The sequence below is a fragment of the Labeo rohita genome, chromosome 18 (assembly GCF_022985175.1).
Source record: "Labeo rohita strain BAU-BD-2019 chromosome 18, IGBB_LRoh.1.0, whole genome shotgun sequence".
Lineage (NCBI taxonomy): Eukaryota > Metazoa > Chordata > Actinopteri > Cypriniformes > Cyprinidae > Labeo > Labeo rohita.
The window spans coordinates 14,630,541-14,654,786 of NC_066886.1; the positions used below are offsets into that span (position 1 = coordinate 14,630,541).

The window sequence follows — 24,246 nt, forward strand, 5'->3', positions numbered from 1 at the left end:
GTCTTCGTCATATTAGGGGAGGAGCTTATGTTGTGACAAGAGCGACTGCTGCTTCTTCTGAGTTTGTCAGCTCAGCTCCCGAAAATAGAAGCCGTGTGTCAATGTGACTGAAAATACATTTATGTCACAGTGTATCCACGGGAGTCACTGATACACAGTATCTATATACAGCGAGGGGGACCGCGAAGAAAAAAAGGTGAGTCGCAAAAATAGCAACAATGTTACACAGCAGCGGAGTCAAGAGAGAGAGGAGGGAGTCGTGGAGTCAGACTGGATGAGCGCAAATTAAACGCGTTACAGTTCGTTTGGGAAGCTAAACATGTTTGTCATATGTGTGTCTCAGTGGTCGTCAACACGTCTGGACGGGTTTGGTGCCGAGTCGCGAGCTCCAGACTGAAGGACAACAATGTTTTTCGTGCTCGTAATTCTCTGTGGAGAAGAGGTCGTGCGTGGTTTTGGGTTCAGTCCACTTTGACACTTGGCAAATGTAGCGCTCTATAGTCTCGCATCATTATTTTACGGGCGGTGTTAAGCATTTCTGGAGAGTGGTTTGAAAGCGAGAGATGTTAGGAAAGCCAGCAGATAGTGAGGTATTTACTGTAAAGTTAGAATTTGTGTGGACATACTTTGCAAACCGTTAAGCTTTCGCTTCTGAATACTCAGATAGTATCAGTTGTTGAAGAGGGTCACCTGCAGAGCTTTAGAACTTAAGAACAGGCAAAAATCTACTTCAGGACCCGTGTGACATAATGTTTCTTTACTTTGTTTTGACTCCGAATGTGTTGGCAGACTGGATGAAGTTGCAAGACAGATATTTATTTAACTCTATGTTGGTTTTTGGACGGAACAGTTGTTCAAAACGCCCAAACTAGCAGAGAAAACTACTTATAGTAATTTATTGTACTTCGGACGCTTTAAATTGTGATTAGTAAATGTTTTACATTTTAGGACACATTAAACACACACAAAGTCAACAGGGTTTAATAGTAGGACTTTACCTTCGTAACCATCTAAAGCACGTCCGACCGCTTTATGAATAGGCAAAGTTATTGAATTTTTAATTATGCGAATGATTTTGAAATTTGGAAGTGATTGCAGATAGTTTTCTCTCTGAAATCTAGATGGTGCTGGTCTCTTGCAGAGCTTTGGATAGTTGACACCAGTAACGGCACGAAGTGTCACATTGGTGAAGCGTCGCAGGGTTTATTAGTCTCTCAATACTGTATGTTAGTGAATAAACTGAGACAAGTGTAAATTGATGCCATCAATTAGTTTATAATAGCATATTAAATTCACTTGTGATTTAATGTTATTCTTGAAGTCACAAGATCTAGTTACAAACTAGTGAGAGGTCTAGCTATTGTGTGGTACATGATTGTGACTCATTGTGACTGCAAGGTCATTACTGCATTAAAGTTATTCAATTAAATGTAATTTTAATTTCATTCATGTTTAGTTTTGCCATTAGGCAACAATGGGGTCATTCCTTGTTATTAGTAAAAAAAATAATCTAGACTAATACGGTTTCACTTTATGAAATTTAAAACTGATCGTATTAAAGTAGTTTGGTGTTTCTCTTATTGTTTACTGGACAGAGACAAACTATACAGAGACAAACTAAGGTCAAATAAAAAAAAAACATCAGTGCTTTAAATGCTTTTCCTTTATGTACAACAAGCATTCACTGTAAATCTTTTTTTGTGTGTGTATCCTTTCTGTAAGAGCTGCTGACTTTGACGTACACAGTGAAGGAACAACCTAATCATCCAGAGGCAGAGAGTGTAGTACTTGTGCTTGTAAGATTACACATGCCTCTGTTAATGGCCCTGTAGCCCGCCATTTAGTTATCGGTAAAGTGCCTCAGACTCGCCTTAAACACAACATTACAAGATGATATGTCATTTTGACCTTCACAGAATGTTTTAGGCATCGATATTTTATATTGATAAATATATAAAATTGTTAAAACCAGTACCAAAGTAACCCACGATGCCTCGACCTGTTGTCCAAATGTCAAAGGCTAAATTGGGCTGTGTTCTTAAGGTTGCTCATTGCTTGTGTCTGACAAGCATTGTAATTACGAGCCACACGAGGCAGGCAATCAGGTCACGGTACATCATCATGAAAATGACCTCAGGAAAAATGTTTGTCTGTCCCACTGATTGTTCAGCTTTTAAGAGGCTTACAAGCAGTAGTCAGGGCCCAGCACACCATAGATTCATTGATTAGTTCAATATTTCGAGCTGAACAGAGAGAGGGTATAACAGAAAATGAAGTGCAAAAAAAAACAAAAAACGAGTGCTTATTTAGTGCTTTCTTGTTTTTAAAGTAGCATTACATTTACCCTGATCTTAAAATTAATGCATCGTGTTTCCTTCTGAAGCATCAGTGAGCGTTTGAATCTTCTGTAATAGTTGCATATGAGTCCCTCATTTGTCTTCAAAATCATACAGTCATTTTTGGAAAGAGTTCAACTACACAAAAATGCTGAAAAACCATAGATTTTGAAGGATTTTTCTGAAGAACAGCCGACAGTTTAACTGTTAATGACAAACAACGGACTCATGAACAACTATCACTCAAAAAAAACGAAAAAAAAAAAAAAAACGGCTATGGATTATTCAGGTAAAAACACAGTATTATGAATCAAGTGTATGTAAACTTTTGAACAGGGTCATTTTTATAAATGAAAAGCTATTATTTTCTCTTGAGAACTATATGTAAGTGGCTTTTTATGTGGAATATTCGGTACTAAATGCATTTTGTATGATCCATCTTATTTTGGTCAAATAATTAACATTTGTAGATTCTGCAAGGTGTATGTAAACTTTTGACTTCAACTGTATAAAATAAAAAAATCAAGGTTTAGACCCATTTTATATTTAAGTGTCTACTATTTCAAGTAAGCATGTGATACATTTGTATGTTTTGTGTACATTAATTATATGTTACCTATATTATGTACTTGTATATAAAAAGCACATGCATGACAGTAATTAATTTCTGTAATTACTCTACAATTATAAAATCTACCTCTACTCTTTAACTCACCCTTAAACCTAACCATAATGTGAAACCTATGTTTACGCACATATTGCACCTCAAAAGCAGCCCAAGCATTTTCCATGATAACATAAATGCAGTTCTTTTTTTATGTAAGCACATAGTAGTTAAAGACACTTAACATAAAGTTGAACCCATAATCATAAGCGAATATGAAATTGTAAAGGACAGGTATCAGAATTGCTTCTTTTTGATTGTTTGATCTGTGCATTTTGACTGAAATATTGTGCTTGTAGCACACACTGATGTTGTTTTGTCGCGAACTGTGTTAAAATATGTTTTAATTAAATGTGTTTTGCTGCCCTAGTTTTCATCTGAGGTACACTGTAAAGAATTAATATCCCAGTCAAGTGTATAATGCCATCACACTTTTCCATCTGGCTTTCTGTGCGACTTCATTATAGTTTAATAAGCCCAAACTAAACATGGGTGCAAAGTCAGCACTGAAAACATCACACTGAAACTCAATAGCTTTCTGTTTACACACTCGACAATGAATTAGTCAACGAAGGACTTCTTTTAATATTCTGAATGCGGTTCACCCAACATTCCCCTTTTCAAATTCGATAAAGCATATGATCGCATTTGAAACTGGTGCCCTGCTCTGTTAATAAAGCATTTTTTGTTATGATGTATTGTTACTTTATCACTAGGTACTGACGACACCAGTGATTTAAATCGCTCCTAAATCACCCCAGTCGCCCCTAATGTAGTTGATGCAGTCAGTATCTAATAAGATTTCCAGGTTACAGCCTTAATCGCCATTCTAACAGACATGTGACTTGAGATCTGAGTGCACCTTGGCTGTAAAAAGTTTTCTCAGGCCCGCTTCTTGATATTTCTCCCATAGGCTTGCTGTAGAGCGCAGTTTACACTTTCTTTGGGTGTAACGCAACAGATTTATAGCGTATGCTATATGATGCACTCAGACGCACTGTCAGTTTGCGTCGTCCCATGGGCGTCTGTCCGTGCCTGTGCCGTTCTTGTGAAATAAAGTCGAGCTCCAGAGGTGGTGATTGGTGTTGCGCAGGGTGGGGGTTAGAGCATCTCCCACTGTGCTGTTCATAGCACTCCAATCTCACAGCCTGCTCTCAGCTCCTTCCAGGAGAGAGTGAATAGAGAGAGTCTGGAGTGTGTGGGCGAGTCTGATCTGCAATTAACGCTGGTTGTCAGAAAGAGAAGGCTGGCGTTTACACCATGCTTCTGAATCACTGAGCGAAACACTTTTCCTCTCTTCCCTTCCCCCTCAAACAGGGCATTTTACCCGAGGAGGAGAAAGCACCAGGAAGCTCCAAGCAGCACTGAAAGCAAAGGAAGAAAGAACGTAAATAAGACTTGGGCTGGATATTTTGGGTCCAGGACTGAGGATTGTGCTGCTCCGTTTGTTAGGGTAAGCCCAGCTCTTCTTCTCTTCCTGTCAAACAACGCTGCATCTGTTTTAATTACGCAGAGGCTCACTTTTTTGTATTAAATCTAATGAAGTAAACATGATACAGTGCCATATGGTCAGTTGACGTCTAATGTCGAGTGCCTGCCGTCGTCTACATGCACGAAATGATTTATATGGAGAAACTGTGCTGAAAACAAGTTGTTTGTTTTGTTCTGAATAGAAGTTACACACTGGCCATGCAGAAGCTGTAGTGTTTAATTTGACGTTTAATTTCACGTTAGCTGAATTTAAAGCGAAACACCCTGTTCTTAAGTGTCTTATTTGAGTCAGCTGCAGCTGGCAAAGGATGCATTGTTCAGTCTCAAAGTTAGCCACAAATGTTATTTAACAAGCGGAGGCTGGACCTTTTCAAAACTAGGGTACTGCTATGTAATTTTGTTAGTTTGCATGTTTTTTTAGAAGTAAGGGTTATTCATTTTTTAATTGTCGCTGCTGATAATGTGTGGAAGCTTAAGGATATTAAGTGAAATGTCAGTTTGCCGTCATGCGTTCGCAGTATAAAGCAAAACAAGTAACAACAAAACCACTCAATGACACAGTTTAATGACACATTTGTGCAATCCTTACTGGAAACAGGCCGTTTTCAGGGGACGTCATTGTGTCTGCATTTGACGTGTCATAATGATTACTTGTTTGAACGCTCTCGTCGCTGGCCTATTCTTTTTCCCGGGGTGTGAAGACACTTTAGCAGTTCTGTTCTAAATATTTTTCAGATCAGCCCTATGGAATGTGCTGTACTTTTGCACCACGTCCATTAAATCACACTCGGTTTTCTTTTTGTGCAACGGCTCTCTTTCACGCTTGCTCAGAGCAGCGTGATTCATTGTTTATTGGAACCCTATCATTGAGCTGGAGATTCCAGCATTCTCCCGTGAGACCTGGAGGCAGGATGCAGAATCTTGAGCCCAGCAGATAATGTTTGAGCCATAGTTTGCTTGTGTGGGCAACGCAGACCTTTTTCCCTCCTCTGGGAACATCTCTGAGGATTTTTCTTATTCGATAAAAGGGCTGCTTTTATCACCATAAAGGGCAGAGTTATGAATATGCATCCACATGCATATATTCGGTTGATTTGAGTCTGCGCTGACTTCCCTCTCTATTATCTGTGGTTTTTGGATCGGCTCTCTAACCCAGCGGAATGTACGATGTCCCAGCGGGGTCACCCCATAAGTAGCAGCTCCAAAACCAGAAACCTCTGGCTGCCTCCTGTCCCACCACCACGCCACATTGCCACACTTTTGATTCTAAATAAGTTACCAGAGGATATGAGGGACATGTTAGGCAAACAGAAAAACCATCATTTAAGACGTGTATCAAAATATTAGCTCCTCACGCACACACAACTGCGTCTGTTGCGAGCCGTAAATAGGTTTCCACTGCGCTTGCCAAATAAAACCATCTATCAGGTTCTTAGGCTCCTCAGTTTTAGCTTTATTAGGCAGCTTCTTAATATGTAGTGATGATGATTTCCAAACCATTGGCTTGGGGATTAGCATCCAAGTTGGCACAGGCCTTCGCGCCACATGAAAATACAGCTTACTTTTTGACATGTGGATAAGATTTCAGAGTTAATATTGGTTAAATCATATTTAAAGCACATAGCCAGCATTGCAGAATGGCTGGGCCGAAAACGCACGCACAAAATTATAATTAAATAAGAGCATGTGAGAGGGACTTACAACTGAGAATTATCTGGCTAGACGCACGTCAGCTGAATGTATTCATGTTTCTGTATTTGTCACTACCTAGAAAAGCCGTTGGGCCTGTCTGGGTTATCAAGAACCAAATTTAGGCGAGAACGCTGGGATAAGTAGTCAGCGCTACCCAACCGAAACGGTTGTCAACACAAACTTTCTACTTTCATCTTTGTAGTGTTGTGAATGTGCAAGAACTTTATTCAATTTGTCAATAATCTCCATTTAACTTCTGACGTTCATTAAAGCCTATTAAACATTAATGGCCATCAGAAGTTTAATGGAGGCTCTGTAGTCCCAGAGTACCATAGCCACACTGTATCAAGCTTCTATTTAAACAATATGAAGATCATTTTAATGTTGTAAGCATCAGCCAAACTTTTTGACCAGTTTGATTCTGACCATACGTACATGATGTAACAGCATGCAAATATTTACAGATAATTTACTCAGCCCCTTGTCATCCAAGACGTTCATGTCTTTCTTCAGTAAAGAAATTATGTTTTCTGAGGAAAAGCTCTGTGATGTGCATGCTGTGCACTCCTGTTCAATACAGTTAGGGTATTTCGAAAAACTCCCATCACATTTTCTCCCCCAACTTCAGTATCGTCCTACATGTTTTACCTTTTTTTGACTTTGTAAACACTTGGCTGGTACTTCTGCAGCAGTGTAGGATGATCGTTTCGCTAGATAAGACCCTTGTTGCTCTGTTTAGAGCCCTTTGAAGCTGCATTTAAACTTCATTTTGGAAGTTCAAGGGGGTGAGTAAATTATATGTAAATTTTTGTTCTGGAAGTGAACTAATCCTTTAATAGCGAATGTCATCTGCCGTGAATGATCTACCTCTTTAGCACTGCACAATGGGAAAGCTACGCCTGCATTGTCTAAAGAAACAGCTAACGCTGACCTTTCGACTGCCCTGCCCTTGGCTGTGACCTCTGGCGGTAAGCCACCCATGCGGTCCACTCAGCACATGTCCTGCTGAGCAGCGTAGAGCGGCTTAAGGATCGACAGCCTCTTTCCTGTCTCCTTCGCCCTTCCTGAAGACGCGGTCACGCTTGGCGACCCGGCTTCAGGTGTCCCTTTCGCTCTAGGCCGCGGCTGGGTCCTCGGCATCACGGGTGTGTGGCTGGAGCCAGAGCAGCAGCCCAAAGCTGCTAATCCTCTTTCCCTACTGATCCTCTTCCTCTCTGCCTCCTCACCCTGCCACCACGCCGCCCTCTCAGGGTTAAGAGGGCAGCTTAGGGAGGAGTCCCATGTTACTCAACACCAGACCAAAACAAAACAAAAAACCTTCAAGTGCAGAACACTAATCCGTCTAGTCCGTGGAGGGTAACTTACCGTAGATTATCTCATTTTGCGGGTCAGCGATTAGCCTTGACACAAGCTTCGTTATGAGTGCCGGTTTATCTTGAAGTGCCACTTCGATCAGGATTATGTCTTTTATCTGTTGTTGGACTTGTCATCAGAGTGCTTCTTTATCCTTCTGGGATCCAGCAAATCATTTTTGTCCTCTGTTGGGGACTTTTTTTTTTTTTATTATTTATTTATTTTAGTTTTGATTTGCAGAAGAATCAGTTTTATGATAAGCTGATCACAAGACAGTAAAAACGTATATCGTTTTACAGATTATTTTTATTTTAATTAAATGCTGTTCTTTTGAACTTTCAAGAAAGAATCCTGAAAAAACATCAAAGAATGCTGAAAAAAAATATCACGGTATTTGCAAAAATAAAGACATGTTTGTTGAGTAAGAAAACAGCATATTAAAATGGTTTGACACTGAAGACTTGAGTAATGGCTGCTGAAAATTCGTATGTATATATATATATATATATATATATGTATAGGGCCTATGAAATCCGTTTTATTTGTTCCCAAATTCTGTTTTTTTTTTTTTTATTTTTTTTTTTAGATTTTTTAAATTTTTCTAGACTCGGTTTTAATGGGTAAATTAAATGTTATGAAATATACACAATTTAACACCAGTTTCTTTAAAAATTACATTTAGTTTTTTTCCATTTTAATTTTTCTGGATTCTTTTTAAATATTTAAATTAAATTTTTATTAAGCAAAAAGCATGTCTAACTAATTGAAATCATGAAATTTACATAATTTAACATCAATTTATGAAAAGTTTAGCAAAAATCACATCTTATTTTTGTCCATTTAATTTTTTTTTTCTCAAATTAAGATTGAAATTTTTACCAAATTTTAATAATCAAAATCATCTCTAAATAATTGATGTTATAAAAAAACGTATTTATTATTATTATTTCTATGTTTTTCTTAAAAAACAAAACAAACAGTATTGTGTATTTTTTCTGGTAAATAAATTCTGGTAAATCATTTGTAAATATTCAGTGAAAAATAATGTTTTAGTAAATCAAGCGTCTGTGCCATTCGTTCACACAGAGACACGCGGAAATGCAGGATCCATATTTAAATAGTATTTTTGTGGCTTACTATTCACAGACAGTCTATATTCCATTTTTATTTAAGTGTAATGACTTATTTTTTTTTAGAGTTATTCATCCAAAATTTGCCAAATCCTGTGACGTTTGATGTTATACAGTAAATTCCATTTTTATGACTGGATTCTGCGATTCCGTCCGGGTTTCCGCATCGTGGAAGTCATAGGGCCCTATATATGTGATCCTACTGACCCCTGACGTGAATGGTATTTATAAATTGTATATAAATTGAAGTTAATATTGTCATGATTACAATATTGACCTTGTAGCACAAGTTGCCCCAAAAGCACATAAATCTGTATATTTATGTGTGTATATGTGTATATTTTTCCTTAAATGAAGTTAAATTCAATGCTTGTTTCAGTTGGCTCTGAATAGATACATTTTCTGTTTCACAATTATTGTAAATGCTTTATACGTTTTGCATGCTTAACAATAAAAATCCATATCGATAAGTTCAACTTTCCTCTAGCAACTTTGAATGACTTTCTGAGTGTGGAACAGAACACATGCTAAAGAATAACTTTTAAAAGCTTGTGAAAATCTCTCTCTCAGCTCTTTATTTGTCACGTGATGTCACTGATGGTACACACAAGCTAGTGTGGCTTTGAGGTGGGCTCGTGCGAATGCGTGGTGGAGACAGGCACGGCTGATGGCTCGGAGGAGTGACGCAGACTGCACCTGTGTTCCGCCGACCCCCCCACTGTCTCTCATTACCTCTGCTCTGTGGGCACTGATATGTGCTTCAAACTGCAGCCGTGCGCCGCTCCGCGTGCTCAGGATATCGGCGTTGAATGCTGTCGTGGACACACCTTAGGAGAAAAACATGTCTCAATAGAACCATACAGTAGTGTTGTGCTTATATTGTTTTGAGCTGACATCCCTTCTGGCTTGTTGGTTTTCTCTTATATCATGGGTGGGTTTTTTGAATGTGATGTTGTTTTCATGCCACGTTATTGTTTTGCATCATCACCGCGTTTGTAGTTTTAAGGAATTGTTATCGCATAATGGCACATCATCTGTCACTCATGACAATGTGTGTCTCTAATGCTTTCAGCTCAAAGACAAGCACTTTTAAAAAGATACAATACCATTACTTTTTTATTCCTTCTAGTTATACTTCCTTGACAATTAGTGATGGCAAAACACAAAAATCACTGTGTAGTATAGTACTGTATAATGTTTGTATTGCAGTCACTGTGAGATTTATTAATTTCTCTGGGTGAGCTCTCAGATATTCCCGAATTGTAGGTTATTTTAGACACTAATGCTGGGTGAAATGATATTCAGTAAATATCTACTAATATCTAATATTTTATTAGTGCTGTCAAACGATTAATCGTGATTAAGTTTTTTTTTTTACATAATATATGTGTGTGTACTGTGTATGTTTGTTATGTATACATAAATACACACACATACAGTATATATTTTGAAAATATCTGCAGGTATTTATATGTATATATTTTTATTCATACAATTAAAATTATATATAAATATATTTAAGATATAAACATAACATATTTTTGTTAAATATGTCAATGCATGTGTGTGTATTTATATATACACGTAGTAAATATACACAGTACACCCACACATATTATTATGATTACAAAAACTTTTATTTTGGATGCGATTAATCATGATTAATCGTGATTAATCGTTTGACAGCACTATTTTGTATTAATATTGGTAACACTTTACAATAAGTGTAATTTTTTTTAACATGAGTTAATGTGTTAACTAACATGAACAACAATGAACAATACATTTATTACACTATTTATTAATCTTTGTTAAGGTTAATTAATAAAAGACAGTCGTTCATTGTTAGTTCATGTTAGTTCACAGTGCATTAGCTAACTTGTGATGTTAATAATGCATTAGCAAATGCAAAAATGAACATTAACAAAAATGAACAAAATTAAAATTTAATTTATATGCAATGATTTCTGCATGCTTTTTGCTAAAACTTTTTTTAAAAGTCACAGAGACTATTTTGTTGGCAGATTAATCATTTAATTGACAAAAACTAACTTAATCATAATTTTAAATTAGTTTATTGAAATGAACACTTTAATTCGCAAAAAGTAATTTAATTTACCAACTCAAATGTAGTTGACTCCAGAGGCTAGATAAAAAGTGCATTCAATTCATTATAATGTTCACAATGTTGCTTCATTTTATAGTGCCAGCAAAAGCATTTCGAATAAATTGTGAAAATTCAATAAACCGCCCAGCCCTATGTCACAGTGAGCTGAAAGCATGTTTGGCATGTAAATCATAATAGCAAAACCATCTACTTGTCCTGGGTGTGTCTTTTTTTTTGTTTAACAAGACTTTTCCTTCTTGCCAGAAGCACAGTACTCTCTTTAAACTGGCTTGAACCTGACAGAATGATGAAATGAGAATGCTAGCTAGAGTAACGCATTCACTCGTGAAGGAAATAAAACAGTGATTAATTACCGATGAGGAAGATCATTCCAGAAAAAATGTTGTTTGTTTTGTCACACTATATCAGTTAATCATGAATGAGCATTGTTGCGGTTCAAGTCATGTCAGAACCTGTGGCACAGAAGGAAATAATGCAGCTGCGCTCCACAAACAGGAAGAAAAGAGGCCCTCGTCCTTGTTTTTCCCAGTTGTTTGGTGAGTTTGTGGTTGCAAAAGAATATAAAAAATATATGTCATTGTGTTAGTATTAGTGGACATTTAATTACTGACTTTCCTTCCTACTTTGGATTGAAGTTTTAACACTGAGTTATTCTGATCACGAGGAAACCCATGCTGGTGATGAGGCCATTATATCTTTCTAATGACAGGCAGATATGTTCAGAATATAAAATGCTAAATTACCGCCTTTTGTAGAGCGCGATTCCTCTCTAACCCTAAACACATGTCCGATCTGGCTGTGAACCCTGCCGATATATTTTTGGCATGCGGTCACATCTAACTGTGAGGGAGTTTTAAATTGCCCTAATCCCCTGAATTTGCAAAGACGTAATTCCAGTAATATATGACTCCAGTGATTTGTCAAGGCCACCTGGAATATTTTCCATCTTTCCACTGTCTGCAGCACACTGATAGCAGGATGTCCATGTAAAAAGCTCCATCCTGGATGTAAATGGAGCTCTTTGTCTTAACTGTGCTGAGAGGGAAATTGCCCGTGCTTTTAGATCCATATTCAACACGACGCTATTTCAATGGGGTCTTTTATTTTACTGGTGTTCAGCTGAAGAATTCGACTATTGCCAGGCCCTCTTCCATCTTGATTTTTATTCTGTTGCCGGATGGAAACAATCTGAAGCTTCAGAGAAACATCAGCCTGTTTTCTCTCCACAAGAGCCGTTCAGTTAAGTAGAATTCAGCGCGTTTCATTGCAAAACCAAGACTTGTCGTTGAGCGTTTCTCTCTCATGAGCTGTAACCGAATATCGTGAATAGTTAACCATAGTAAATCTCTGCAGCATGTACATGTTTTATTAGGTTTCCCCTTTCATCGATTTTGCACATTGATGAGATTAACTCTCACAGGTCAGCAGCGTCCGTCTATTTATCACTCGGCTTGCCGTGCCGATACCCTGATATCGCAGAGGAAGCGTGGCGAGATTGGTCCGGGCTGAAAGGCTCATTCGTTGGGAACTGATATGAAGTAGTTGACCTCTGCCATGTAAGGAGAAAGAAGTGGAAGCCAGGACAGGGAGGTATCAGTTTTACAGGCATGACATCACCCTCCCTCTGGTGCTGGCACTTTACAGTGAGGGAAAACATGACGCCACTCCCTCAGTAAAAGTCTGAGCAGTTAAAACACAGCAAAGTACGCTGGACAATAAGATGCACATGTGACTTTGTTTCGGTGAAGTGTTTTTACGAATACAGTAATACGGGTCAGTCTTAAAATATGTGACCCTGGACGGCAAAACCAGTCATAAGGGTCAATTTTTTTGAAGTTGAGATTTACACATCATATGAAAACTAAATAAAGAAGCTTTTCATTGATGTATGCTCCATTTGTTAGAATAGGACAATATTTGGCTGAGATACAATTATTTGATGTTGCAAAAAATCTAATCTTAGCAATGCATGTTACTAATCAAAAATAGGAAATTTACAAAATATCTTCATGGAACGTGATCTTTACTTAATATCCCAATGATTTTTGGCATAAAAGAAAAATCGCTAATGTATTTTTGGTTATTGCTACAAATATACCTGTGCTACTTAAAATAGAAGTTCACTTCCAGAACATAAATTTACAGATAATTTACTCACCCCCTTGTCATCCAAGATGTTCACGTCTTTCTTTCTTCAGTTGTAAAGAAATTGTTTTTTGAGGCAAACATTTCAGGCTGTTTCTCCATATAGTGGACTTCAATGGTGCCTGTGAGTTTGAACTTCCAAAATACAGTTTAAATGCAGCTTCAAAGGACTGTACACGATCCCAGTTGAGGAAGAAGTTATTTTCTAAAAACATTTCCAATTTATATACTTTTTAACCCCAAATGTTCATCTTGTCTAGCTCTGCGTGAACTCTGTGTGCATTCCGGTTCAATACAGTTAGGGTATGTCAAAAAACTCCCATCTCATTTTCTCCTCCAACTTTAAAATCGCCCTACATCGCTGCAGAAGTACCAACCCAGTGTTTACAAAGTGAACGCACAAGGAAGGTCAAACATGGTTTACAAAAAAAAGGTAAAACAGCAATAGAAGTGAGGTAAAACAGCCGGAATGCACGCAGAGCTAGACAAGACGAGCATTTGAGGTTAAAAGTATATAAATTGTTAATTTCCACTAGATAAGACCCTTCTTCCTTGGTGGGATCGTTTAGAGCCCTTTGAAGCTGCATTTAAACTGCATTTTGGAAGTTCAAACTCACAGGCACCATGGAAGTCCACTATATGGAGAACATAATTTCTTAACGACTGAAGAAAGAAAGACATGAACATCCTGGATGACAATGGGGTAAGTAAATTATCTGTAATTTTTTGTTCTGGAAGTGAACTAATCCTTTAAGACTGTTATTGTGGTCCAGGGTCACATACGGTCAATTTACCCGGTTTTAATGTCAGTAAATTTAATTTTAATGAAGTTGAAAAATTGAGGTCGCACTCTATACAGTGATTGATTCCGCCAAGTGTACTATGTCACTGTGTTCTCAAACTCTCTGGTTGTACTACACCCGTAAGTGCGTAAAGTTCTGCTTGTTGCCAGCTTTCTCTCTCTCTCTGCTGATCCAGGTGAAATAGAACTCGAGGCCTGGTATCTCAGCTGCTCTGTGGCCATACTTGGCCAGCATCTCTGACACCCGGGGTCTTATCTCTCGCTCGGCCGCCCCCCTCCCCCTCTTGGCCGATCGGCTGTCTGTCAGTGGCTTAGCTGCTAGCCTGCTGCAGAGCACACATGGGAAGAGAGCTAGGCCGTCACTAACCACCCAGTCAGGCCACAGGCTATCAGGGAACAGTTGGGCTGAAAAGATTCCTGGGAAGGCAAACAGCAGGGCCTCACTCTCGCTGGCACAATATCACATTAGAACCCTTTTGTCTCTGTATTTTATTTTTAGATCTTCCTCTCTTCATTCACTTTCATAATAAAAATTTCCTGATCATTTACTCACCCCCATGTCATCCAAGATGTTAATGTCTTTCTTCAGTTGAAAAGAAATGAAGGTTTTTGAGGAAAACATTCCAGGATTTTTCTCCATATAGTGGACTTCAGTGGGAGTCAACAGGCTGAAAGTCCAAATTTGAGTTTCAATGCAGCTTCAAAGGGCTCAACACTATCCCAGCTGAGGAATAAGGGTCTTATCTAGCGAAGCGATTGGTCATTTTCTAAAAAAAATACAATTTGTAGTTAAATAAATATATAAATTTATATTATTTTTAGAAAACGACCAATCGTTGTACTAGATAAGACTCTTATTCCTCGGCGGGATCATGTAGAGCCCTTTGAAGCTGCACTGAAACTCCAGTTTGGACCTTCAACCCATTGGCTCCCATTGGAGAAAAATCCTGGACCGTTTTCCTCAAAAACCTTAATTTCTTTTCTAACCTATTTTTAAGCGTTTTATTGACGTCGACAAAAGGAACAAGACATGTCAGGTCAGGATCAAACCTGCATTTCCCATCAACCTCTATGCCACATCTCTGGCCGTTTCTCTCATTGGAGCACATGAAGTCAGCAGTATGTAAATCCTGTCAGATTCAGTGATGAATTAGTTTATCATACGCTCTCATGGAATAACCGTCTCGTGTTCCTAAACCAACGTTTGCATTTTGTTTCTCTGCATATTTGAGAACTCATTAGAATAAGCAACTGAACGATTTGCTTTACCTAAAGAAAGCATTATTTGTTATGCTACACAGACCGAAGAATTCCCGCTAACCGAAAAGCAAACATACGCAGACAACGCATTTCTGTGCACTTCAAACATTAGTTCATTGTGTAGAGTTAAGAGAGACTGCATTTAGAGTCCATTAGTTAAAGAGAGGCATTTTCTAAAGAAGTGCCTCCATTGTACAGTACATTGCATAAACACCAGCGCAGCTGCAAGCAGACGTTTATGTAAGAGCATATCTATATTTTAAAATTGTTTTTGCGCTGAATAGAGGAAGTAAAAATCGTCACGGCAGCCTCTCCAGAGCATTTTTTTGGTCTTCTATTTTCTTAAACCATTTCTCATCAGGCGGTCTTGTACTGCAAAACAAAGAGTCAGTGGTTTTAACCTCCTGCAAAACTTAACAACAGACTAAGCTAAATAACACTAAGTGGATTCTACTGTTTCAGCCCATAATGAAATTAAAAGAATAGTTTGGCTTGCCAAATAGATGTTTTTTGGTGACAGTCTTGAAATTGTAGGGAGTTCTGCAATTGCATTTTTCTTCAAGGGCCCCTGAGAGAGATGTAGCTTATGGGTTGGGTTGCCATCATGTCATTTTGAAAAATCACACAAGAGGAAGCATTTTTAGCCTGAACAGCTTTATGCTTTAGATTTCAAGCAAATGACATGTAGCTTTATTGTTACTGCATTCTTTTCTTTCATAGAATGTCTTTTTTTCTGCTACGCTGTCTGTGTTTGTCTGTTGAGAGATTATTGTGCATCAATCTTTCTATATAAAAAAACTAAAATCTCATCAGTTCACAACCTTTCCCAGTTTATGAGTCATTGGCATCCATGCTGCCCGGATTGCATAAACCTTTTACATAATGGAGTATTGTAGAACAGTGGGACTGAAGAGGATTGAAATGTCATAGGGAAAGAGCATAGTATCAAATATTTATTGTAAGCCGTTCTAAAGTTTTCCTGTAAAAAGCTAAAGTATCTCACAGGTCAGGCAGAGGAAAGCATTCGGTTGCTGCTGTGACAGCTGGAGTTCTAAAGTTGAGGATTTTTTTGTTGTATTTGGCTGCAGAGATTACCTTTATACTGTACTGTATGGATTAGAGATGCACGATATTGGATTTTTGCCGATATCCGATATGCCGATATTTTTTCATCTCATTTTGGCCGATACCGATACCGATATATATATAATTTTGTTTGGAAAGTTAGTTTTTAACAATAATTTATTTGTTAGGATTAAAAAATAGTAATGAGTGGTTTACATTCAATCCCTTCTTTTTCATCAGTAGGCTAGCATTATTTATGATCTGAATTTTGTGAATTAAGTTTACTTTTGCTGTTTTAAGCCGAACTTTGGATGCTTTCACTTTCGAATTCCCAATCTGAATACAACATTTCAAAACAAAAACAAAAAGAAAAGTAGAACTAAACTGGGTGACTGTGAGGGTGCTTTGCGGGACATGAACAGGACATAATTCATTGCTACAACTTCCTAATTTGTTCCTACGATCTATTAATTTATTAATTTGTAAAATGAGGGAACGAATTAATATGTAGTATTAACGAATTGTTAATTTATTCCCACAAAATATTTTATTTCCCACCCGCAATTTATCACGGTAGAGATACGAAAACATGGATTAAAAGTGAATGACAAGAAAATAAACCTCAGAAATTAAAGGGTGAGACGGTGAGGATTTGGGAAAATAAAAATATTATTAAGTTGTCGCAATTCGTGACCAACTGGCAAAACAGTACACTTTTTTTGCACAAGAATACCAACATGTTTACCTTCTCTGGTTTAACAAGCGGTCTTTTAGCTACTCGAAAACCAAATCCTCCGTCCGCCATCGTTTCCAGAATAGCGTCATTTTCATGTAGTCACTAAGTCATGTTTAATTATAATTTCTAATAATTTTATACCGTGCACTGCGCTTTGACAGGGCTGCGGGACACGAACAGGACATAATTATTTCCTACAACTTGTTAATTCGTTCCTACGATTTATTAATTTATTAATTTGTAAAATAAGGGAACGAATTAAAAAGTCGTATTAACGAATTCTTAATTTATTGCCACAAAATCTTTTATTTCCCACCCGCTGTTCACTACAATAAAAGATACGAGAACATGGATTAAAAGTAAATGACAAGAAAATAAATCTGCGAAATTAAAGGGTGAGACGGTGAAGATTTGTGAAAAGAAACTATAAATATTATTAAGTTTGTGGCAATTCGTGACCAACCAGGAAAACAGAACACATAGCCGCTTATAGCTTTAAATGTACGGGCTCGAACGGCATGAATTCAAAAGCATGGTCGCTACTAACATTTACCTGCTAACCAATTATTTAATTTATAAAGAATGGTTTGTACCTCACTTGTGTCATAATATTCACGAAAAATGTTTCATATGAGCAGCCGTGTGTTTTGCCGTTGCGCCGCCGGAGAAAGAGAATTCACTGACCGCGCGCAGTAATTACTTTTTATTTTAAATGCAGATCATGTCATGTCCAAACATAGCCATTGGGTTTCAAAATACAACAAAGAGCGCCATAAAACCATTTAAATGGCATGTAGCGATCTAGTGACTGGATACGAAACAGGCAACAGTAAATGATCCCAAATGGAACAACGACGCGCTTTCTCTTATAGCCACTGCCGCCACTGCACGTGCTATTGCTCCGCATCATTCTGTATGTGCATTGTCAGTTTAAATGCAGCAATCCAAAACAGTGAATCTACTCCTCATTCAGTCAAAACTTCGCTTCAAGAATGAGCCACACTGCTGACATGATCTAATCCCTAGCAGACCCTCAGCACATGTGAGTTAACATATTCATCTTATCGGCAAGACATATCGGCATAATTTTTCATATCGGGCCGATGCCGATATTTACATTTGAAGTCATTATCGGCCGATTCCGATATCAGTCCGATAATATCGTGCATCCCTAGTATGGATGGATTTGTTTTTAGATATTTTTTTTAGATTTTATAGCCATTTTAGCGACATCAAACTGTGTTTTAGTTATTAGATGATTTGTGGTAAAACCCTCCATCCCCTTTTAAGCAGAACTGTACTCTAAATAGGCAGCTCACTAGGTTTTGGAAACTGTTGTCACAGTTTTCAGTGATTTGTCTGTGCAGAGGAGGTTTTTGTGAGTTTTATGCGCGTTATGCATTAATGCACGGCATCTTTAATACTCGTGAGCCACTGTTCCCCGAGGAGGAAAATCTCAATTCATCTCTACTGTTTATCATTTCTGAGCTGAGATCTGCGCAACATCAAAAGACCGCCATGCCAGTTAACACAGCTCTCAGGGTGGCTCTGGGCAAAATGGGGGGTAGTTCTGAGGGTGGGCAGACACTTTGTGCATCAGTGGGGGATTAGTTATCTCTGGTGATGACTCTCTTTCTCTGTGATGATGGACAGTCATGCAAAGAGAGCCAGGAACACATGCCATCACTTCATACAACAAGTCCAGAAGAATGCTTTCATGCAAACATCTAGAGATCACACCGACTATGTGTGTGTGTGTGTATGTGTGTATAAAGCTGTTAGTGTGTGTGAGAGCGGGTTAGAGAACTGGAGGAAGTCAGAATAAATGTTCTTCTGTTTCATTTATTGACAGATTCATAAAAAAACTTGAAAGATTGGTTCAGTCTAAATGTTATAGTGCCCTAGTTTGACCTGTGAACTCCTGTTGTGATTTTACAGTCTATGACTTGTTAGAAAAAGAAAAAAGTACAGTTAGAGAGCACATTTAAATAAAGTTTAATAATACATACTCTTGAGAGACTCGCCAAAGTGGGGAGTAAGAAAAATCCTGTGCTCAATTTTGTGTCAAGACATTTTGTCGGCACATTGACATACTGTCATAATGGATTTTGGTGATGAAATTATTTTCAAGACAAGCTCACAGTTCTTTCTTTTTGATTTCTCTTGTGATGGAGATGTCGGGTGAGCTGATGTAGATACGATGTCAAAGACGATCACACATCAATCAAAGACCCTGATATTTTGGTTGTAAGCTTTAAGTTACCCACTTAAAGACAACATGAAGTTGCATTCGCAACTCACTTTACTCTTGTGATGTGACACATTTCTGAGTTAAATAAAATTCAGTGAGGTATAAATATACAAGTGGAGGTCAAAAGTTTACATCCCCCTTCAGAATCATTTAAAACATAAATTATTTTACCAAAATAAGAATCATACAAAATGCATGTTATTTTTTATTTAGTATTGACCTGAATAGGTAATTTCACATAAAAGATGTTTACATACAGTCCACAAGAGGACATAATAGTTGAATGTATAAAAAATACATTCCCTTGATTCTTCATACTGTGCTCTTACCTGAACCATCAGTTGTTCATGAGTCGCTTGTTTGTCCTGAACAGTTAAACTGCACGCTGCTCTTCAGAAAAATCCTTGAGGTCCCACAAATTCTATGGTTTTACAGAATTTTTGTGTAATTTTAACTATCGTCTGTAGCCTCTGAGGGGCATTGCTAAATGAAAAAAAAAAAAGATATTTGGGCAAAATAGGAAAAATTTACAGATCTCCATCTTTTCAAAAGTTTTCACACCCTGGCTCTTAATGCATGTTTTTTTCTTCTGGAGCATCAGTGAGCGTTTGAACCTTCTGTAATAGCTGCATATGAGTCTCTTAGTTGTCCTCAGTGTGAACAATTGCATCTCATCATCATACAGTCATTGTTGGAAAGGGTTCAAATACACAAAAATGTGGAAAACCAAAGAATTTGTTGGGCCTGAAGGATTTTTCTGAAGAACAGCGACAAACAAGGGTTTCATGAACTACTATCACTAAACAAAAAAACATAGCTGTGGATCATTCAGCTAAGACACAGTATTAAGAATCAAGGGAATGTAAACTTTTAAAAAAAAAATTTAAAACTCTTGTGGACTATACGTAAACATCTTTTATTTGAATATCTTATTCAGGTCAGTACTAAATATAGAATAACCTGCATTTTGTATGATCCCTCTTATTTTGGTAAAATAATTAACATTTTTAATGATTCTGAAAGGGTGTATATCTAAGAAAAATGTATATCTAATGTCAAATGTATATCTAAGAACGCAACTTAATTTCTGCATGCGTAAATTGATTGGATCATGAAAAGTGGGCTTTCCAGAAAAGATTGCCATTTGCACCCACTTTTTTTCCATCTTAAAATAACATTTTAAAAACACTGTTTTAATAAATGTCCAATCTCAGTGAGCCATCAGTGCATATTACTGTAAAGAAAAGATTGTTGTTTTCATAATTTTTTATTGAAGTGTAATAACTTGCTCCACTTTTGAAATTACTTTTCTTTTCTGCTGATCTAACCAAGGTCACTTGGGTGAAAAAAAGAAAATGATTAAAATGGAATGTTTTCAAAAAAAAAAAAAATTCCACTGAAATTTTTAATTTGAAAATGACACATAATGGAAGCTAAATGTGTCTGTCATTTTGTTGTCTTTACTGTAGATTATGTTAAATAAACTCTCTTGTCACATATTTGCTGGAAGTTAGGTGATATAGTTAACCCTCTGGGGTTGGAGGGGGTTTTGGACCCCTGGAGAAGTTTTGACATGCCCTGACATTTGTGCTATTTTCAGTATCTTAAAAACATATTAATGTCTAAAGTCTGATTGCACTGTAATCAGCACAAACTGGGCTACAATAATATGTAAGCAACATGAATGGACATGTTTGTGTTTTTGAGGAAACAACGTTTATGCGTGGTTAGTGCAAAACTATTCAGTTGTTTAGTTGATACCCTTTCAAAGACATCTGAACTAAAATGATGGCTAGGAGTTCCATCACTTTAATCATAGACCCCAAACTCCCAGATCCCAGTCACAATTAACATGAGCAACCGTTCACCCACCCAGCGCAGTGGTCTCCCCACATGAAATGGATCTAACTGTTCGGAGAGGGTCATCGCTTTATCCTTGAGAAACTGAGAATCCATTCATCGGCTCGGCTTGGAAACCTGACTGACGCAAATGGATCACTGGGAATATGAGTGTCCCAGCAGTAATTATGTTACAACGCTGCTACCGCACACGACCAGAGGGTAGGGGGGTGGGCGGTGGTGAAGAGAATAGTGATACTTCTCTTGTTTCATTACAAGTTTTTTTTCCCCTCTTTTGTCCTTTTCTTATTGCCTGTCATATTCACACACACACGCACAGACAGTGCACAACGAATGCCTGCTTTAAATCAGCCATGACATTTACCATGTGCTGAAGAGTGAACTTCACAGTAGCACGTCACACCTAACGACTGTGCAATCAAAGGGTAGTTTTAAGTGAGGCTAGTTGCACTATTTCTTGCTGCTCTCTAGATGCCTTTGTCATTTTTTCTCTAAAACATTTAGCGAGAGCTGAAAGAAAGTGATGTAATGGATGATCAAGGAGGGGACAGTGGTGGGAACAAGAGCCATATTGAAGTTTTCTCCATGGCTTTTTCTGCACGGCCCCCAAGGCATCTTCTCAGTCAAAGTCACCTTGTGTAGTCCGCCCCTCTCCCAGCTCTCGACCTTGCTAAAATCCTTGATTGATTGTGGGCACGTCTAGTGTGCGCTCTGCATTCTCTCACTGTGAATGTAGCATGTTTGTATTGCGTTTATAATTTGAAGTAATAGACATTCAATTTGTGACAATAGCATGGTTAGAGAGTATTTTTATATGAATATCAGTGTAAAAAATTGATATTAGAATCACTAAATGCTGCTTTTTGCCTTGATTTACAGTCTGGAGAAGTTGACGCTAGTTGCTGAAAGTCAGAGCCGTTCTGCAGATTTGAGTTGACAGATTTCATAGGAAATCACATAGTTTATGATGCCTATATCGGGTTGCGATTAATGTTAAGAATGAACAACACTTCAACAGCATTTATTAATCTTAGTTAATGTTAATTTCAGCATTTACTAATGCATTATTAGTTAATGCACTGTAGGGCTGCATGATTATAACAGAAATGATAATTGTCGATTATTCCCTAATAATTGTAGTTGTGATTATTAGTTATGATTATCATAATTTACATTGATGTTTTGAAAAGCTTTGAAGCACTTGTGCAGCTCTAATGCACTGTGAACTAACATGAACAAACTATGAACGACTGTATTTTTATTAACTAACATTAACAAAGTTTGATGGTGTAATAAATGTATTGTTCATTGTTTGTTCATGTTAGTTAATATATTAACCCTTTAACTGTCACTCCCGTTTTTGAACACAGACATAAAAATGCACTATCCAGACTTAAATTTGTAGAATTCATTAAAGGAAATATTTTGTGATGCAATGTCTGATTTTAAATGCCTAAGGATGAATTTTAAGATTTTAAGCTTTGCACTGATATATCATTTCTTATGATTTCTAAATTGTGATAGGGAAAAAGGCAATGAAGAAAGTCTTCTGTGACAAAGGTCAGAACTCACGTTATGATGATATATTAATCTATTACTTCTCCTACATAATGTGTACACAAAAATATGGTAAAATATCTATTTAGGAGTCTTAGACCTTTCCAACGATGTGTAGTTTGTCATGATTAGCTTAGGATTTATTTGTAATATGGTGAAGTAAACTTAGGCCTCCCACAGGGGAGACGGAGACAGTTAACTAATGTTAACAAATGACACCTTATTGTGAAGTATTACCATTATTTGTTTTATGAATTTATTGCTTTTATTGCTTTTTATTAACTATAATTTAAGTAATTGATTACATGTAATAAAAGAGCCTCAGTGGCTGTAGCTTCATTTTCTGTTTAGCTGTTTTAAATGCAAATTGTTTAATACATTTTGCATTAAAGCTTCAAAATTGGATTGAATCAGATTTAAAAAGTTAAAGGCAGCAACAAAGCAAACAGAACTCATTCAATTTAAATGGATAGTTCACCCAAAAATGAAAATTCTATCATTAATTACTCATCCTCACGTCGTTCCGAATCCGTAAGACCTTCGTTCATCTTTGGAACACAAATGAAGATGTTTTTGATAAAATCGCTTTCTGAGCCTGCATAGACAGCAACTGACACATTCAGATCTAGAAAGGTAGTAAGGACATTGTTAAAATAGTCCATGTGACATCAGTGGTTCAACCGACGAGAATACATTTTGTGCTAGTCTTTGACGTGCGTTCACTAGAGGACCACGATGTATGCGTATGCATTCCTCTGCTTGTAAACAAGGCGCCAAACACTGGCTCCTGTGTCACATGGTGTCACATGTACCGTTTTATCAATATCCTTACTCCTTTCCTGGCTTTGAACATGGTAGTTGCGTTGCTGTCTATGCAGGGTCAGAAGGCTTTTGGATAATCAAAAATATTTAATTTGTTATTCCGAAGACAAACAAAGGTCTAACGGGTTTGGAACGACAGGAGTGTGAGTAATTAATGACAGAATTTTCATTTTTAATGACAGAATATTCCCTTAATGGTAATTGGCACTTTGAGAATGACATAACGTTACGAACGCTTACCTATAAATGTAAATGCCTCTTTACAGTTAGTAAATTTTTAAGAATATACCCCATAAGAAACCTGATTAATCATGCATTTTGGGAGTTTTTCTCTCTTGTGACTGTACAGTACCTGTTGTTATTACTGCCGTTCAAGCCTGGGAGAGTTTGGATGTGGTGATGGCATTTTGGAGGTGAGAAGTGGCTTTCTCTCCCTCACCTCCCTCCCTCTGACACCGAGCCCTTCCCTTGTTATAGTTATACACGAGCGGCGCGGAAGATCGTCTCGGCTGGCATTGATCCGGACAGGGAGTATAGCACGGTCAGAGGAGAGTTGTTGAATGGAGCGTGCAGTCATTAGCAGAGATTAACCACCCAATGGCTGCCTGCTCAGCAGTATCAGAGAGCTACTCATCAAACAAACACTATATGAACATCTATATCACACACACTCTTAAATCCAAGAGTCTAATGCAGAGATAATGAAGCAAATTTAGAAAATCCGTAGGTTGATATGTGTCATTTTGTTTTCTTGGGAATGCCTTTATTTGGCTACACTGACTTTGTTTCTCAGAATTGGGCTTAATGGTATCCAAATACAGCTTTGTGTTTGGGTTAACCAATGATAGACACCGTCTACCATCACATTCGTAGCTCTAGCGACAGGTCTTTAGATCATATTTCACAAATAGTATAGTATAAAGTCCCCTTGAAGGAAATCTTCATTTGGCTTTT

The 24,246-nt window shown here is 37.5% G+C and overlaps 1 protein-coding gene across 16 annotated transcripts in view; it reads left to right on the forward strand.

Moving 5' to 3' along the window:
* mef2aa (myocyte enhancer factor 2aa) overlaps positions 1–24,246 on the forward strand; it is a 121,851-nt gene that overhangs the window by 4,639 nt on the left and 92,966 nt on the right. For 7 of the 16 annotated variants that reach the window (XM_051134346.1, XM_051134351.1, XM_051134352.1 and 4 more), the window contains exons 1-2: positions 27–196; positions 4,318–4,453. The exons of 1 other annotated variant lie outside the window; for it this stretch is intronic. The gene's annotated coding sequence lies outside the window, so the exon portion shown is untranslated. Of the gene's footprint in view, positions 1–26; positions 197–4,317; positions 4,454–24,246 lie in introns of those variants that run through there. 8 more of the 16 variants (XM_051134353.1, XM_051134363.1, XM_051134356.1 and 5 more) reach the window with 3 other exon arrangements.